This window comes from Mytilus galloprovincialis, chromosome 11 (assembly GCF_965363235.1).
Source record: "Mytilus galloprovincialis chromosome 11, xbMytGall1.hap1.1, whole genome shotgun sequence".
NCBI lineage: Eukaryota > Metazoa > Mollusca > Bivalvia > Mytilida > Mytilidae > Mytilus > Mytilus galloprovincialis.
In genome coordinates, this window is record NC_134848.1 from 59,521,026 (window position 1) to 59,541,289 (window position 20,264).

The window sequence follows — 20,264 nt, forward strand, 5'->3', positions numbered from 1 at the left end:
TCTCCTGCCTGTTTGCTGCAGACCTGCTGCAAACATTTATATGCAAATGAGTGTTTGCCGCAGACCTGCTGCAAACATATTTATGCAAATTAATCTTTCTCCTGTGTGTTTGCTGCAGACCTGCTGCAAACATTTTTATTCAAATCAATCTGTTATACAATTAACCAATGTCATGTCATGCATGTTGTGTACACATCATTTAATCTATATTACACAGTAAATTCTTAGAAAGTTATGTTACATCCATTCATTCATAAAATAATTCAATTACTTTATCATTTGAAAAATTGTCATAGCATAAGTTTATACCCTTTAACATGTTTAATAAGTTAAATTAATTCCAAGTACGTTCTCAATTAATTACATGCATGAATCTAAAGTTAAAAAGATTTATTTGAAAATTTCTTTGCTCATGTATATGATTATATACAGCTATAGTTAAACTAAAATTGTCACAAAATTCAACTAGACTTACATATATTTTGTAAGTAATAATCTCTAAGCATATAGGGAGTACTGTATATTGCATGGTTACATATTTGAAAATGTATTTTAAACCTCATGCAGATATCTGTGGAAGGAATGAATTTCATAAGTTAACATTCTACGATGAATATGTACTTACAAATAATGTCTTTGAAAACTTATCTGTTAATTGCAAAACTATAATGCCTCCCTGAACACTAATATATATCATGACACAAACATCACCAACCTTTTCAAATTTCAAATCTTTATATCTTCCAGGAAGTTACCAATAGGCATGCTCAGTCGTTTTATGTAGTTTCTTGCAATGCTCTTGCAAACATATATAAAATTGTCAAAGATTCCTGCAATCTAGCTGCGAACATCCCTTATATTTTAGTTTTTCCTGCAATCTTACTGCAAACATATTTGTTTCTGCAAGCTTGCCGCAAGCTTGCAGCAAAAAGCTGCAATGTTTGCAGGAGGTTTGCAGCTAGCTGCGAACATCTGCAAACATTATTCAAAGGGTTCCTGCAAGCATTTTGTTTACAGCAGACCTGCAGCAAGTTTGCAGCAGATCTGCTGCAAACATTTCAGTTCTGTAAGGGAGAATGCTAAAATATTTGTGAAAAAATCTTCAAGTTGCATTAAAGAAAGAATTCGAAGGTCTGGATACAACATAGCTTGAACTAACAGTAAAACAAATATGATTTAAAGATACTCTTACAAAATAAAACATAATCGCACAAGTTTTCAAGTAAAACATTATGTTACTGAAAGAAAACCCGATCCATTTCTCTTTTCCATTTTTTCTTAATTCTAAGCTTAAAAGTTTGGCCATTTTTTGTGATTCATACAATATCTCATCAATTCTTCTATTAGAGGGACTATCGATATTATAGCCTTCAAGAACACCTTCAATCGGTGGATGTACTTTAGTGCCGATTTGTTGATACATCTGATCAAATAGCTTATTAATACGGATATTTTCCATTGTTCAGACATCTGATCAAATAGCTTATCAATACGGATATTTTCCATTGTTAATCCGAACTAGTTTTCGGTGTATACCTACTCAATAGAGTTGTCGTTCTTGTATTATTATCGGCTGCAGGAAAGTTCATCGACACAGGCAAGCAGTTGAAACCTCATAAGTAAATATTGGGTATTTGCATTCGACAAACTTATGAATAAGTACTGCAATTTAGCTTTAAAATTAGCAAAGCAATATATAAGGCAGTTTGCTTGACTGTACATCACAATACTTATAGGGAAAACGGTACTATTTATTCTGCCATACATGCCATAGGCGACAATTCTAACACTTTCTATAAAATTTACCAGTTTTTATAATAAAAACCTGGATAAAACAGTTATGTGTGCTGTTAGTACTGTATTCTAAAAATTGAAGCCAAATAGTATCATGACCAATTCGCCGTTTCAGAATCTAATGCATCCTGTGTAATATTTCAAAAGTGTACACCTGTTCAACACACAGAAACTGTGTGGTTCTCCATTGAAGGGGGTAAAGATACAGAGGTAAGGTAAGGTACACCAAAACGTCCTTATTGGTTAAAAATGCCATAAACAATGGAAATTTAACCAATGACGTGACGTTATTTTCATTTTGGGGTACGAACAATGAAATTACCCATGATGATTTAGATTCTGAAACGGCCAATTTCCAACAGAGCTTGTTTAAGGTTATGTTATCCATGCCCACCGTCATTTTGCACCAAATTTATGAAATTTTAGAAGCCTTTTCGAATAATTCTCTAGAAAATATTTCAATAGGTTTTAAAATTTATATTGTAAATTTACACACTGCAGTAATTCATAGATAAATAAAAAAATATATTGTACCCTTACATCCAATCACAGCGCTCCTAAGTTGACTTCCTTTACCTGTCTTGGGTACACAAAAGGCCAACCTAATGCTGGGAAAATGTATTAATACCGTTTTCCCTATACTGTAACTGTGACACAAAGCTATAAAGAATTCTTATGACACCATCAATGCAATACTGGGTTATTGTGGAAACCTTGACTATAATTAATACTTGTATATGTCCCCATTACTTAACCCTCTGGCTGCCAAAGGGACATTTATGGCTTCTACACACAAATCTTGTTGATTTGTGTAGAACGTCAAAGGTCCATGGTAACGTCACAATACTCGGGGGGCACTGACAATGTCAATAGGAGGCGTCAAAAGGGCGATTTTGGCGGGAATGAAGCAAACTGAATAAAATGCTTTAAAAGTATACTTAAAACGGATGTAAAAAAATGATACAGGATCATAAGCTTGTTAGTACTATAAAACCAACTTATTTAACGTGTTTACTAATTATCTAGTTCGTCATTTTCATGTAAAATGTGGCATTCTTTCGAGAATTTTTTTTACGTTTTTTTCGTACATCTATCAATCAGAATATCTCATATAAATCAAAAATCTTATCCCTGATAAATAATCATAAAAAAGGTAACTGTTAAACTTGATTACGTTAAATATTAATATTCATTCACAATACACCATACACACTTTATTTAAAAGAACTGGATAATCTATTTAGGGCTCAAACACCACAATTGAAATCGCAGGATTTTTTTTTGTAAAAGTACACAAATGTTAACAGATGTACAGATTGCCATACGATATTTCAATACATTTTAAACCTGTTTCATCATGGAAGCACTGACTTAAAAAAGTTTATTTTCATTCCAAATGGGGACGTTAAATTAGTAGTAGACACAATGATTTCTATTCCTATCATGAAAGCACCAGGGGAAAACCCAGAATATTGAAATTCAGTTTCCTATATTTTTTAGGATCACCGTATAAATTGTCAAAGTTGAAACACAATACAGTTTATAAATACACATTGTGTGTTTCTTGTCTTTTCGTTGTAATCATTGATTTGATTGTAAAAAATGTATTCAAAATGTTCAAATAATTGTAATCATTTTGTAATCATTGCACCAAATTTAACTTGTGATTATTCTGCCTGTAATTGGTGTCTTTAATTGACAATAAAATATATTTGATTTGATATATATCACAGATATATTTTCCCAGTGGTAACCTCTATAATATTTCTACAGTTATATTTTTTCCGTAATCTATTTATATGAGTTTCCCATTTAATCTTTTTATCATTGAAAACTACATCTAAAATCATCCCTTTATCCTTCATGTCCTTGGTTGCTATCAGACGCTTTACCTGTACAGTTGTTGCTAGGGTGCTTTCTTCGAGGTCCGCGTTAGAAGTATAAATAGTGGGTAGCTTTCAGTGTAAATTGTCATTCGTATCCGAGACGTTGAAAGAAGAAGAATAGAAAGGTTGGACCGATAATATTTAAGGACTAGTAGCAGGATTAGGGAGCTACCATTTGATTTTTATGGGGGGACTAGGATGAAAAATTTTGTCCTGCATTTTTTTTTAGTTGTAATCTCTGTCCTGCCTTTTTAGCTCACCTGACCTGAAAGGTCAAGTGAGCTTTTCTCATCACTTGTCGTCCGTCGTCCGTAAACTTTTACAAAAATTTCCTCTGAAACTACTGGTCTAAATTTAACCAAACTTGTCCACAATCATCCTTGGGGTATCTAGTTCAAAAAATGTGTCCGGTGACCTGGCCATCCAACCAAGATGGCCGCCATGGCTAAAAATAGAACACAGGGGTAAAATGTATATTTTGGCTTATATCTTTGAAACCAAAACATTTAGAGCAAATCTGACAGGGGATAAAATTGTTGATCAGGTAAAGATCTATCTGCCCTGAAATTTTCAGATGAATCAGACAACCCGTTGTTAGGTTGCTGCCCCTGAATTGGTTATTTTAAGGAAATTTTGCAGTTTTTGGTTATTATCTTGATTACTATTATAGATAGAGATAAATTGTAAACAGCAATAATGTTCAGCAAAGTAAAATCTACAAATAAGTCAACAAGACTGAAATTGTCAGTCAACCCCTTAAGGAGTTATTGCCCTTTATAGTCAATTTTTAACAAATTTTCGTCCGTTTTTGTAACTTGTACAAAAATCTTCTTCTCTGAAACTACATGGCCAAATTAAATCAAACTTGGCCATAATTATCATTGTCGTATATAGTTTAAAAAATGTGTCCGATGACACTGCCTAACAAACAAAATGGCTGACATGGCTAAAATTAGAACATAGTGGTAAAATGCAGTTTTTGATTTATATCTTTAAAACTAAGACATTTAGGGCAAACCTTTCAAGATTTAAATGTCCATCAGAATAAGATATATCCCCTTGCAAATTTTCAGATGAATCTGACAACTCGTTGTTGGGTTGCTGCCCTAAAATTGGTAATTTTAAGGAAATTTTGCAGTTTTTGGTTATTATCTTGAATACTATTATAGATAGAGATAAACTATAAACAGCAATTTTGTTCAGCAAAGTAGGATCTACAAATAAGTCAGCATGATAAAAATTGTGAGAGTACCCCTTAAGGAGTTATTGCCCTTTATAGTCAATTTTGAACAACTTTTCGTCATTTTTGTAACTTGTACAAAAATCTTCTTTTCTAAAACTATGGGCCAAAATAAACTAAACGTGGCCACATTCATTACTATGGTATCTATTTAAAAAAAAGTGTCTAATGACCCCACCTACCAACCAAGATGACCAACATCAGTAAATACAGTAACAGGTGAGCGACACAGGCTCTTGAGAGCCTTGAGAGCCTCTTGTTATTTTTCACTCAATCCGGTCCTGGTTTTTTTTTAGTTTATCCTGACTTTTTTTTTTGCAAGTGTCTCATCCTGCCTTTTTTTTTTACTCAAAACTCCTGTCCTGCCTATTTTTTCAAATTTCATCCTAGCCCCCCCATAAAAATCAAATGGTAGCTCCCTTAGTCAAACAAAGTAGAGTGTTTGAAAGGGGCAGCCCCGTTATTCCGACACCCCATTAGTCCGACACCCCATTGGTCCGACACCCCGTTAGTCCGACACCCCATTAGTCCGACACCCCAATAGTCCGACACCGCATTAGTCCGACACAGGTATAATTGAACAATATCATTTAATAAAAAGTAAAATTAGGAAATACCAAACTCTGAAGAAAACGGAAAGTCTTTAGTCAAATGGAAAAATCAAAAGCCCAAACTCATCAAATTAATGGATAACAACTGCCATATTCCTGACTTGGTAGAAGCATTTCCTTATAAACTGTAGTTTAAATCTGGGTTTATAGATATATTTTCAAGATTTTATTCATAACCTCAGACTCATACAGGTGTACAAGAGGTCAATATAATACATATCAAAACAGAACAGACGAAACATAAATACATATTATATTATAAAGGATAATTGGTATAATCATTTAAAGTATTTCATAATTTTTTCACAAAAATTTATAATTTCCTTTGAACCTGTACGTTACATATAGGCAGCAAGCCAGTTTTGTTCTTGCTTGGATTCATAACATAATAATATGGTATACACATTGATTTAAGATCAGTTGCATCAGCATTTTTACAGATGAACAATATATGAAACTCATCCCTATTCCCTCATTACATAATGGACATATTCTCTGAACCTCTCTCTTGCATGATAGTCGTGTAAAATTCCACTATATTGACAACAATATTTGAACAAATTAAAACAAACATAATAGGTAAAAATGTCAAAAATAGGGGTACAATAGTCAAATTGTGTTTTAATCTCTACAACAACAAGCATGTAACAAGGAACCTGTGTCGCTTTACTGATATTTTTATTTATAATTGATGCATGAAACAATGCAACCGTTATTCTTTTGCTTTAGTTTCAGAAATATAAGTCAAAAACTGCATTTCCCCCCTTTGTTATATTTTTAGCCATGTCTGCTATTTATATGTTGGTTGGATGGCATGGTCACCAAACACATTTCTAAAACTAGATACTATAATGCTGATTGTGGCAAAGTTTGGTTAAATTTTTCTCAGTAGCTTCAGAGGAGAAGAAAAATCAATGAGTCAATTGACCATTTTGGTCATGTTTGACTTTGTAGATCGTACAGTTTAGCTCTATCTATCATAACATTTAAGATCATAACCTAAAACTGCAAAATTTCCTGAAAATTTACAAATTTCAGTTACAACAACCCGACAACAGGTTGTACTTGTCTGAAAATTTCAGGGCAAATAGATCTTGATCTAGAAAACAATTTATACCCATTTCAGATTTGCTCTTATTACTTTGGATTTAGAGAGATATATTCCAGAATCTACATTTTACCCCTATGTTCTATTTATAACCATGCCAGCCACTGCTTTGTTTGGCCGGTTCATCGGACACATGTTTTAAACTAGCTGATATCTAAATGATGATTGTGGCCAAATTTGGTTGAATTTGAAATTTGGCCCAGTAGGTTCAGAGGAGAAGGTTTTTGTTAAAGTTAACGGACGACGACAGTCGAAAAACGCCAAATGCTGGGCCAGATGAGATGAAAAGGCATATAATAGACAAAGCACATTAGGAAAAAATGAACGAAGAAATACATTACCTTCATTTCAAGATAATAATATCATTAGTTAAAACTAATCCACCTGAGAGTCCTCATAATTATAATAACATAATTCATGAAGTACTTACAATATTATAATTTTGCTTAATGCACAGTGACAAATATTACATGCGAAAACAATTTAACAATAAATACAACAGGTAGGTACTGTAATAGATACCATCAGGGGTGAAAAAAGGTCCATGAAACTTGGAGTGCTGCTGGATGATAAACGTATATTTAATAGGGACACACATTTACCTTGCAACAGGCTCAGACAAAAGGCTACCGTCGACCCCTCATTGTTGCAATGTTTTTAACCTGCAGAGATCGTGGTACTCTCTCTACACGAGATATCGGATAAAACGTCACCTCTCTGACATTTGTGGAAAATTATAGACCTCGACCAATCAAACGGACGTCCCATGCACCAAAGGTTTACTGCTAGTTGGAAAAAGGCAAAACTTGCCAAAGTGATCATAATTCTATTTTCACCTTAATTTTCAATTGATATCAAAACTCATTGATCTTGTCCATCAAATGACTGAGGACAGGTAATGCAACTTAGGAATATCAAGGTTGGTTGGTAATAGTGAAAATAATGGCATATATTTACTCAAACCAAATACAGAAAATCTGACTAAGGTGCCGAGTAGCGACCATTTGGTAAAACTAAATGTACATTTTGAAGTTTTGTCAAATAACTAACATGGCGATACGCTACTTTGTGTTTCTCCCAAAGGAGGGAAATAAGAAAGTTAAGGCTCCAATTAGGCTTTACTGAATAAAAGTTTGTACATGTAAGATGCGAAGTTGATTTGGTGTGGTGTATTATTGAAGAGTGAATTATTTAAAGCAAATACATTAAACACTTAAAATAGAGGTGAACCAAACAGAACTTTGTAAAGTTTGGTGCGTTCTCCATAAAGAATCAGCCAAAACTGTACTGGTAAAAAGAAATAATGAAAACAAGTAGTTTCCTGTACAGTGTCAATGTCAAGAGAAGTGGAGTTTGTAGCTATATTTATTTTCATGTCACATGTTTGTCTGGTTTGTTTGAAAGACAACGGATAAGTAGTGTTTTTAAAGATGCAACAAAGAACACAAATGAAAATAACTAAAATATAATTACAGAAAGTTTGCTGCTTTATGAATATGCAAAAAATTTTACAAATATTGTTGCTTATGTCATCATTCATGGACATGACGGTTTGAATACATGATCGGTAGTTAATTTTTGTCTACTGTCCAGTGGCAAATGTTTCATGACTATTCAGTTCATGTTCATCCTGACAGCACATGTCATCCATTTATATCGAAGTTTTAACCTTAATCAAGTTTTCTTTGTATAGAAATATGATAACCGATTGGACAGTATCACTATAGATGTTATAAACTTAAACACACTCGCCATGGCTCTCAGTGTTCGGTAATTAAGTTCGTGTACTGTATATATATGAATCGAAATAGTAATGGTTGGAATCAATAGTCCCTCTTTATGGTAAAATGACAGTTTTTCCAGTTTTGACTGTATCCTAGACCTTATCACGTTTACACGATTCATTATGATGAGAGACTGCTAATGACATTTATTTTTTAGTAAAATGTGTTCCCATAATAGAACATATCTTAAATTAGTTTACCAAAACTTGCAAGGACCTTGGGTTTTCTTATATGGACGTAGTTATGGTACTTTTTCAATGGTAATATCAAACAGGTGACATGATATTATCTGTTTCTGTGATATACACATAAGCAATAATAGTTCAAATATCAAGATTCTACGAAGGAGTGTAGGGACTTGGGAAGGGGTCGTTCATATAGATATTCTTTAATTGATATGCAATTTTCTCTATTCTTTATACTGTTTGCAATTATTCCCTGACCTTTATATTTCGGCGGTTATTTACCGTGCTTTGTCGGACTATTGGTGTGTCGGACTATTGGGGTGTCGGACCAATGGGGTGTCGGACTAATGAGGTGTCGGACTAATGGGGTGTCGGACTAACGGGGTGTCGGAATATCGGGCGACCCCGTTTGAAACCTGCTGAGAAGAAATAGATAGTTTGGGTTCCGTGGAAGTTGTATAAACAGGGTCAGTGCTAAGATTTTGCGTTCCACATCTCTCACTATTACAGTGAGTATTTGCTGTTAAACCATATCTTAGTGCTACCCTGTTTCAACAGTTTTATAAATATCCTGGTATATTTTAATAAAGTTTCATACGTCCAACAGTTGAAATAGTTTTCATACATTCGTTTCAAACATTTCGTTTTCAGACCAGTTCCAAACCATCTGTCCTTTTTCAAACATTTAGGTTTCAGACAATAGTTCCAAAACGTCTGACCCGTTTCTAACATTTAGGTTTCAACCAGTTCCAAACCGTCTGACTAGTTTCGTACATTTAGGTTTCAGACCGGTTCCATACATTTAGGTTTCAGACTGGTTTCATACATTTAGGATTCAAACCGAAGTTTCAAACGGTTGGTTTTAGAAAAAGTATCAGACTGAAAGGGCTTTAAACAGGTTTCGGGGTTAGGTTGATAGGTGTTGAAATTCGTTTTATGTTGTATAGTATTTATTTCATATTTGATAGTGATAGTGTTAACTGTTTATTGACTTTAGAACTTTGGAATTGCTCTTCAAATCCCAGGAAACTGGTTAGAACCCGAGGATAATAATATCTAAAGGTCCCCGCCCGGTTATATGTTACATTTTTATCAACATACAAGGGAAGCAGGACAAGTCGCCCCACTGGCAAGTCGCCCCACACCTAGTCGCCCCACTTTTTCACCAACTCGCCCCACTTTAAAAAAAACGCACCAACCTGGATCACCAACTCGCCCCACTTTTTAAAAAATCGCCCCACATGTGAAATTGGTTAAATCATGTTTAATATTACTCCTGCCAACTCGCCCCACTTAATGGAAAACGGTAATATTTAGATATAAAATTAAATATAAAAACTCGCCCCACTTAAAAATAATTTTCGTATTATTGAAGAATAACTGTATTTTTTTAAGATTAGTTATTTGCATAACAATTGAAATGATGTATTCTCTTTCTGCCGTAACATCATGGCCTTACCATTGTTACCTGCTAGTCACATTGAGCCAACATGTAGAGAGCTAACCAGCCGTGTTACTGACCCAGCACTTAAGAAGTTTACCAGTTATGTCCGCAAGACATGGATCACCAGCGCATTCTACCAAATAGCAACGTGGTGCGTATTCAACCAACCAACAAGAACCAAACTCATCAAGAGACTGAACGAAGAAGCGCAACTACTACCAATCCAGATTAAGCTAGTGTCCGAGGCCATTCTTTTCAACATGTGGGAACAGTATATTGCAGGCTCCATATCAACAACCAGACTACTACGCCAGTGTGGTCGGGTCAACGGTCCAGTCGTGGAAGCAGACAGCTATTGAACTTTCAAATGACAATTCATGTATTCATGTCTTCATGTTCTTGTTTCTCATGTTTCTAGTGCTGACACTTAATCTAGTACTTCTTTGATGTTATCATGCCAGTGCTTGTCATAATTGATCTAATGAATGTTTGTTTAAAATGTTATTGTTATGCATACTTATGTAGATGTGCAAACATCTGAGAATAAAATTATGTAAACACACATGATTCTTGACTTATTTTATAGAAAATTGCATATATTACCATGACAAACACGTCACAAAAATGCTGTTCCTAACCTTTTATCTGTTTTATTTCAACTATGCAGAAGAAAAGAACAAAAAGAACAACAAAAAAAGGAAGCCTTTCAAACATTCTCATAAGTGGGACCAATTGGAAAGCCAACACACATTTCAGTTTAATTATTTTATTCGTAAGTGGGGCTAGTTTGTAGCCTTTAACTCTATTCATACTTATACTATTCATAAGTGGGGCTAGTTGACATTCACGTTACCGAAATATTAATACTCACTTCGTACTGCTATATTAAAAAAAAGGAATAATATAAGAAGTTTCTATAAGGTTTTCAATGGGATAGCAAATAAGTGGGGCGAGTTGGCATGAGTAATATTTACGGAATTTAACTTATATACAACGGGATAACATCTTTTTCCATAAGTGGGGCGAGTTGGCAGGAGTAATATTTACGGAATTTAACTTATATACATCGGGATAACATCTTTTTCCATAAGTGGGGCGAGTTGGCATTACTACATTCATCCTGGTTAATAATATAATCAGGAGTAATATTAACGGGATTTAACACATTTCACAAGTAGGGCGATTTTTTAAAAAGTGGGGCGAGTTGGTGATCCAGGTTGGGGCGTTTTTTTTTAAAGTGGGGCGAGTTGGTGAAAAAGTGGGGCGACTTGCCAGTGGGGCGACTTGTCATGGATTCCATACAAGTGTATGCTACTCTTTCCTAGAAAAAAAATTGAAATTAACAAATTTCAAAGATTATACAACCGTATTTTTGTGTCGTTTCTCGCGTTACTTTTCGCTTCCGAAGTGCATAACGCTGACTGATTTATAAATAATCGTCACCGGCAAATTCGTAATTTTTGCTTTAAAATTACAATGAATAAAACGGAAAAGTCAGAAGAAATTGCCGGGAACTGTAAGTATTTCTGTTGCAGGTGTAAAAACAGTGGTGTTACTATAGTTTCCAATTTCATAACGCTATTTTTAAATGGTTAATCACATGCTTTCTTATGATTGCAGTCGAGATGTTTAAACAGGTAAATCAATGAATATTAACATTTGAGTTTCGTTCTTCTTGTTAATTATGCTAGAAAATGATGTTATTGTTATGCATTATATTTCACCCAAAACAAAAGTCTATTTTTTAGGGGAAAGACGGCTTCAAGCCGTCAATCCTCTATGGGGTTGACCAGAGTGACATTATGTCACATCATTCATTTTGTTTTTATAGTGTGGAAAACCCCCCAACAAATCTTTCTGAGATTGATTAGATGGGGAGACACAAATGAATAGATTGACTTTAAACACTTTTTTACACATTTCCCTTCTGTTTCTCTAGAAATTATCAAATATTGAGCTCTCCTTTGTAACCTTATTTACATTTCTTTGACAATCTGGAAATTAAAAATCAGTATGAATAAATCCAACCTATATTATATTTTTTAATATAGTGACGTCATTGTTGGAATGCCACACTACACAGAAGCAGGGATATCCTTCACTGGTTATTTAAATCATTCTCAAAGATTGTGCACTAATTAAAAAATGGTATTTGTCAAATTTAAGGCAGTAACCATTTGATTTTTGGGGGGGGTTGGCGGGGGGGGGGGGGGGGGGGCTTTGGTTTTTTTTGGAAAAAAAAGTTTGTTTCCAGGATTTGGTGAAAAAAAATAATTTGTTTTGGACCCTGAGAAAAAAAATTTGTTTGTTTCACCCTCAGCTGCCACTTTATGTTATGCCAACATTGAAAGAAAAAAATTGTTTTCGGTTTGTCGCTAAAAAATAGATTCCTCTTCCCCGAAGGCGAAAAAAAAAGTCTGCACAGAAAAAAAACCCAAAGCCCCCCCCCCCCCCAGAAAATCAAATGGTTGCTGCCTAAACATAATTATGTTTGCTGTAGATGATTCAAACACCAACATGCAATACTTTAATTTGTAAGTCAACAACTTTCAAAGTAAACAAAGTCCGAGGGCTACATGACATTGGGGAGAGGAACGATTTTTTTGATTTTTGGAAAATGACGCGTCAGCGGCATTCTTCCATTACTATTGACCAGAACAACAGGAAGTCGATTATTGCCTCCGCCTACCGCACTTGGTTTCATATTTACTATTTTACAAACTAACTGGTATCTGCTTGTATTCCGCTACACTAGAACAAAGTGTGTTAGCCTCGGACGAGAACCAGTTTACATACTTTATTTTATTTAGTACAACAAAAATGTTGACTGTCCATAGGAAGTCTTGTATAGTCCGCGCTTTTATTCTCAACAATTGGACCTTCCAGTAGGGATGCGCATTAAATAGTACAATTAGCAAGAAATAAGAGAACAAGTTCAATATTCGCGGCGAGGTTGTTTGTTTACATTCCGCCATCTTTGTTATTGATATTGTAGAGGGCGCTCTCATGATTTTTCAAACTCGTCCATATTAATAAGTTATTTCTATTTAATATCAAATCAAAAGTGATAAATATAAAAACTAAACCTTTCATTACAAATTTCTCCTTTCTGTTCAATGCATTTATAATTGGCAGTGTCTGCGCGTACCCGCATGTGGGTACGAATAGTCAAATTGCCTTTCTAGGCTGCACGTACCCACATTCGGTTTTATAATAAAATGCCGTCGGATCGGGAATGAAACGTGAAATATATACGGAATTTGTTGCAATTAGTGAATAAATTGATTAAAACTACCCAGAATTTTTATAAATATACACATATATATATAGGCAAGTGAACAGTTTTTTTTCTCAGTTAGTAAATATTCTTAAAATGGAAGAGAGTGATATTATAGCTGTGGGGAAGACATTTCAGACTTATAATGAATTAGAAAGATTTGTACAGAACTATCAGGCGTTAAATTTCATACAATTGTATAAAAGAAATTCGCAGTCTATAGCAGCCACAGAGAAAAGAAGAACCGGGAGCACAAAAATTAAAGAAGATTTAAAGTATAACAGAATAATTTTTCCTGCATTCATGGTGGGAAAAAATTCCAAACAAATTCGACAGGAAAAAGGCCGAATACAAGGTATTTGTAAAATTTGTTCGAAATCTTGACTAGTCAGTTACATCATGGAAGTAATATATTCAATATTACTTCCATGGTTACATGAATCTTTTATAATTGGTTTAAATTGATTTATTACTTGCTTCTTTAATTTTTATAAACTCAAGCTTTAATTTTAGTAGTTTTATATATTTTTAAAATTTCAGTTTCTGTTTTACATTTTACTAAAAGATTATTTTAAAATATCATATGGGTATATTTTTAAATTATTAAACTGTTATTCTTTAAATTTTCATTTAAATTTTATAATAGTATTAATTTCTATCATGTTTTTCTTTTACAGGGACTGTACAGTTTCATTTTACATCATTGTGCATTTAATTTAGCAATGTTTATTATGTATCATTATTTAATAAATACAATTTGAAAATGTTATTTTTCATACTCTTCACTCTTTCTACACGAAATCCCCATATTATCGATAATTTCCGTATATATTTCACATTTCATTCCCGATCCGATGGCATTTTAATAGAAAACCGGATGTGGGTACGTGCAGCCTAGAACGGCAATTTGACTATTCGTACCCACATGCGGGTACGCGCAGACACTGCCTTTATAATTTGTAAATTACAAAACGTAATCGGTTATTGTTCATTCCGTTTTGATGTTTCATACCGACTTAAAATTGGTTTGTATAAGCTTAGACCCTTCAAACATTAATGTGATAGGTATATTAAAGACTGTTTTACAAAAGGATGGAACTTTTTTATTTTCAAAATCGTATTATAGTGATATCTGTCATGTACGGATTTCGACTTTCACCGGTAATTTCTTCTTTTACACGTGCGTTTTAAACTTCTTTTCAAAACATCGCAAAGTTTCAAAATTGTTTTTTAAGTGAATTAAACTTATTTCAACAATCATGAAGCGTTCTAGAATCATTTTAAAACAGTTTGTACTTCTGTTTGATGATCGAAAACAGGGTTTCTCAAGAAAATACCGCAAACGATCGCAGAGGATTTGAAATGTTCAACTCAAATCGGCACCTGGTTAAATCGGCATATAGTCAAATCGGCACCTATTTGAAGTCAATTTGGCATCCAATAATATTTGTTATAATATTTTCTATTCAATCAACTTTATATAACTTTTACAAAGTACATGTACATAGTTAATTAGTTGTTGTGTATAAAGGTAAACAACGAATTCCTTATTCAAGCTGTTACTTAACAATGAAACAATTAGAAAAATAAAATGGAAACTATGAGTCCCTTTCAATAAATCTAACTTTCATGCCAAATAATAGCTAATTTTAGGTGTTTTTTTTCAGGACAGTTAAAACAACATCAAACCAACAATCCTGTAAAATGCTCAACTGGTTAAAAAATGCATAAAAAAATGAATATTCAATATCTTTAATTCCTAAATATACCTCATATATATAATTAAAAATACATGTTCCAGACCATGAGTATTTGGACTGTACGTTCCGGACGGTATACGTATACTCATACAGTCTGACAATACTCGTATGGTCGGACCGTATGAGTAAACATGTATGGTCCAGTACGAGCTAACCATTTATCAGAATCTTTATTTTTTAGTTTTTATACGACCGCAAAATTTTTAATTTTTTGGTCGTATATTGCTATCACGTTGGCGTCGTCGTCGTCGTCGGCGTCGGCGTCGTCGTCGTCCGAATACTTTTAGTTTTCGCACTCTAACTTTAGTAAAAGTGAATAGAAATCAATGAAATTTTAACACAAGGTTTATGACCACAAAAGGAAGGTTGGGATTGATTTTGGGAGTTTTGGTCCCAACATTTTAGGAATTAGGGGCCAAAAAGGGCCCAAATAAGCATTTTCTTGGTTTTCGCACTATAACTTTAGTTTAAGTGAATAGGAATCTATGAAATTTTGACACAAGGTTTATGACCACAAAATGACGGTTGGGATTGATTTTGGGAGTTTTGGTTCTAACAGTTTAGGAATAAAGGGCCAAAAAAGGGCCCAAATAAGCATTATTCTTGGTTTTCGCACAATAACTTTAGTATAAGTAAATAGAAATCAATGAAATTTAAACACAAGGTTTATGACCACAAAAGGAAGGTTGGGATTGATTTTTGGAGTTGAGGTCACAACAGTTTATGAATAAGGGGCCAAAAAGGGGCCCAAATAAGCATTATTTTTGGTTTTTGCACCATAACTTTAGTATAAGTAAATAGAAATCTATGAAATTTAAACACAAGGTTTATGACCATAAAAGGAAGGTTGGGATTGATTTTGGGAGTTTTGGTCCCAACAGTTTAGGAATAAGGGGCCCAAAGGGTCCAAAATTGAACTTTGTGTGATTTCATCAAAAATTGAATAATTGGGGTTCTTTGATATGCCGAATCTAACTATGTATGTAGATTCTTAATTTTTGGTCCCTTTTTCAAATTGGTCTACATTAAGGTCCAAAGGGTCCAAAATTAAACTTAGTTTGATTTTAACAAAAATTGAATCCTTGGGGTTCTTTGATATGCTGAATTTAAAAATGTACTTATATTTTTAATTATTGGCCTAGTTTTCAAGTTGGTCCAAATGGGGGTCCAAAATTAAACTTTGTTTGATTTCATCAAAAATTGAATAAATGGGTTCTTTGATATGCCAAATCTAACTGTGTATGTAGATTCTTAATTTTTGCTACATTAAGGTCCAAAGGGTCCAAAATTTAACTAAGTTTGATTTTAACAAAAATTAAATTATTGGGCTTATTTGATATGCTTTATCTAACCATGTACTTTGATTTTTGATTATGGGCCCAGTTTTCAAGTTGGTGCAAATCAGGATTCCATATCAAGTATTGTGCAATAACGAGAAATTTTTAATTGCACAGTATTGCACAATAGCAAGAAATATCTAATTGCACAATATTGTGCAATAGCAATTAATTTTCAATTGGAGTTATCTTTCTTTGTATAGAATAGTAGTTGATAATATATGTTGGAAATTTGCCAGACATGACTATAATGATATTTTCTATTTTTATTTGCCAATAACTTTATGTAAATAACTTCATTGGAAATTTGCCAATATAAAATGTTGCTGATGAAGCTTTTTTTCCTTATCTTATCTAAAATGTTTTTAGATTTATAATGTATGTTGGATATTTGCCAGACATGACTATGATGTCATTTTCTATTTTTATTTGCCAATAACTTTATGCAAATAACTTCATTGGAAATTTGCCAATATAAAATGTTGCTGATGAAGTTTTTTTTATTGTTTTATACAATAAACAATGCATTTTTACTACCAACCAATCTTTACCATTCAGTGATAACAAGCACTTTATTTTACATTTTAATATTTTATGATGTATTTAAAAGAGTAGTTATTGTTGCAAACTCCATTAGAATTTTGAATTGATATTAGTTTTGGAAAAAGGGAAACGGGGATGTGAAAAAAAAAAATGGGGGGGGGGGGGGGGGGGTTAAATTTTTCTCATTTCAGATTTCATAAATAAAAAGAAAATTTCTTCAAACATTTTTTTGAGAGGATTAATATTCAACAGCATAGTGAATTGCTCAAAGGCAAAAAAAAATTTTAAGTTCATTAGACCACATTCATTCTGTGTCAGAAACCTATGCTGTGTCAACTATTTAATTTTAGATTTAAATAAATTTGAAGAAGAAATCTTTAATTGATTTGTAAAATCTTGACATTTGTTTTGTGTAAAAAAAAACATGTAATGTCAAAAATTTGATCACAATCCAAATTCAGAGCTGTATCACGCTTGAATGTTTTGTCCATACTTGCCCCAACTGTTCAAGGTTCGACCTCTGCGGTCGTATAAAGCTGCACCCTGCGGAGCACCTGGTTATAAATTTTTATCATTACAATTACTTTTAAATGGATCAAATGAATAATTGAACAATTGAATTTAAATATTTGTTTAATTGAATATCTGAATCCTATTTTGGTACTCTCTCCTATGGTGACTCTTACTACCACAATTAATGATAAATTATTTACATTTACATGTGTGCAGTTCATTCATGTTCCTTTGCATTTGCATTATTTTATAAAGTTTCTAATATTCTAAAATTGTAGTTCCACATCATGTTAACTTCCGATAATGTAAATTTCTATGATCATAATTCAATTAATGTATTACTGATCGACAAGCTAAATACAAGATATTAACATGATGAACAGATTTAATAAGCGTGAATTTTTGTATTAGTTAAAAAATTACGTTTTTATTCCAATTACTATTGGAACTTTTACATATTAATTTGAGAGTTTAGTTATGTTGAGCTGTAAATGAACTTTACATGCATTTGTAACTTATAAACTTAAGCCACTTCTTAATGATATTAATCAGATTATTTTGAAAAAGTACGCATAAGGTCCAGACTGCACGTGTACGGTCCAAATACTCATACGGTCTGGAACATACAGATTTAGTGGAGAAAAATAAATATATACAAAATGTACATGAACCCCCAAAAATGTGAAAGTTAATATTTTCAGACAATCCTTTCCTTAACTCTTTTTGCTTAAATACTAAAAACAAATCTGGCAACCCCTTTCTTATTTTTACTCTTTTTGCTTAAAATACTGTTAAAAATATATATTTAACATGGGTGACAAATTGACTATATAGGGTGTCGATTTGACCAGGTGCCAATTTAACCAGGTGCCGGTTTGACTATCATTTTTTTAAATTACCTGAGTTTCATTAGACCTTTGATAACAGTAACAAAAAGATTATTTAAAATTAATTAAAATTTTCTGAGAGAAGGGACTATGTACCAGTGAGAAATATACAAGCCTTTCTACGGTTTTTATTTGTACAATTCAGGTAGTCTTGACCTATTCATTTGTCTTAAAAAAAAACAGTCACTTCACACACTCACATATATACGAATATCAATTATATGCTTACAAGACATGTTGCATTGTTAAATTAATTACAGTATGTGAAAATCAAGACTTGCATAAAAAATATCCCAATATTAGAGACAGTGGCGTCATTTTTCCTCAGAGCTTTCAGCTCTTTGATTTTCTGTAAAATTCTGTTTTGAGAATCTTCCTCCAATTCAGGAGTACCTCAATTTATGAGTAATTATCAACTGAAATAAACACTTAAAATGTGACATTTAGTACATGATAAGTAGTCTTCCATTAAAACTAAATTTTGTGTACCAACATAATCATTGTAATGGTAACAAAAAAAAAAAATGCACAAACTTGTAGTTTGCATTTTGAAGTTTAAACTTATTTATACATGAAATTTTACAAATTTTCAAAATGTAGGATTTGGAAACAAACTTCACACAGTTAACATCAATCATATTGTTTTTTTTCCATAATAACCTGTATCCCTGTGATGAGAGTTGTAACTGGGAACTTTATCAATGGATTTCAATATTGCCAACCTTTCTACATGTTCAAGCTGATCTTTTTTGCATTCTTTATATGAAGACTATCAAAAGATACCCCCCCCCCCCCAAAAAAAAAAAAAAACGAAATAGAAACAAGGGCCGTCTTGTCTTTCCCCTCAGAGCTATTCAGCTCTTTGATTATGTTTTTATGTTTTTTTAATTAAAATTGATTTTCTCGTCCAATCAAATTCATTTCCGGTATTGATTGAAGCATCCGGTTAAGCACAAGATGGCTGGTTGTATGTTATGGTAGGTTGTATGGAGTTTGTTTGTGATGAGATGATCGCAGACACATTCTTTCTAAAAAATATTGTTTAAGGTTCATCATAAGGAATTGAAAACTATGGCCGTGTTTACACCTAAAAAATTACTATGAGTACAGACAAACGGTACATCCAGGAAAGTTTTATGGCATGGCAGGAACTAGATATATAAAAGTTATACGAAATCTACGTTTCAGAATATTAAAAACTTACCTAGATTTTCATGTCCAGTTTTTTTCAGTCTGCAGTAGATAGCAAAATAAACAAACACCCGAGTTTCATTTGATACGGTCCACTCAGTTACACAGTTTAAATCACCTATTGTTGACAGGTGTCTATTGTCCATCCATTGTCCATTTAAATCAATACTACTCACAACATTGATTATATGAGGGGAGCTTCTCAATCATTTTCACTACTTAGTTAATTTTTGCACCTTCTGCAGGAACGAAAAAAACTGGAAGTCAAAATCTAGAAAAGTTTATAATTTTCTTAAACATAAAATGCATTTAAAATTTATATATCTAGTTCCTGCCATCCCTTTAAACTTTTGCACGTGCATAGGTTAGTCTGTACTCAGAGAAAAATTTGGGGTGTAAATACGGCCATATTTGCCAAAAGGTTATGATGAACCTTAAAAAAGAAATATACAATTTTCAAAGAGTAAGGATGGGGTCCATTTATTTATCTTATGTGCAATGTGCTACATACGATTTTCATTGAAAATAAATTACAATAACTTTGACAAAATCAATTTTAAATTTCATGGACGTTTTAACACACTTCGTTTCTGAATAATGATTGAAAGGGACTAAGTAAAATTCACTTCAATTACGTCTCTTATTACTCAACCTTTGCTTATTTGCATCGTTTTTTTATATTTTTAATTTAGAAATGGATGGTA

The 20,264-nt window shown here is 33.0% G+C and overlaps 1 protein-coding gene across 2 annotated transcripts in view; it reads left to right on the top strand.

Moving 5' to 3' along the window:
* The first annotated feature begins 1,549 nt into the window (after nucleotides 1-1,549).
* LOC143052492 (uncharacterized) overlaps nucleotides 1,550-20,264 on the top strand; it is a 55,413-nt gene continuing 36,698 nt past the window's right edge. Inside the window, exon 1 of one of the 2 annotated variants that reach the window (XM_076225538.1) lies at nucleotides 1,550-1,619. The gene's annotated coding sequence lies outside the window, so the exon portion shown is untranslated. Of the gene's footprint in view, nucleotides 1,620-19,288; nucleotides 19,347-20,264 lie in introns of those variants that run through there. The other variant, XM_076225537.1, reaches the window with a different exon arrangement.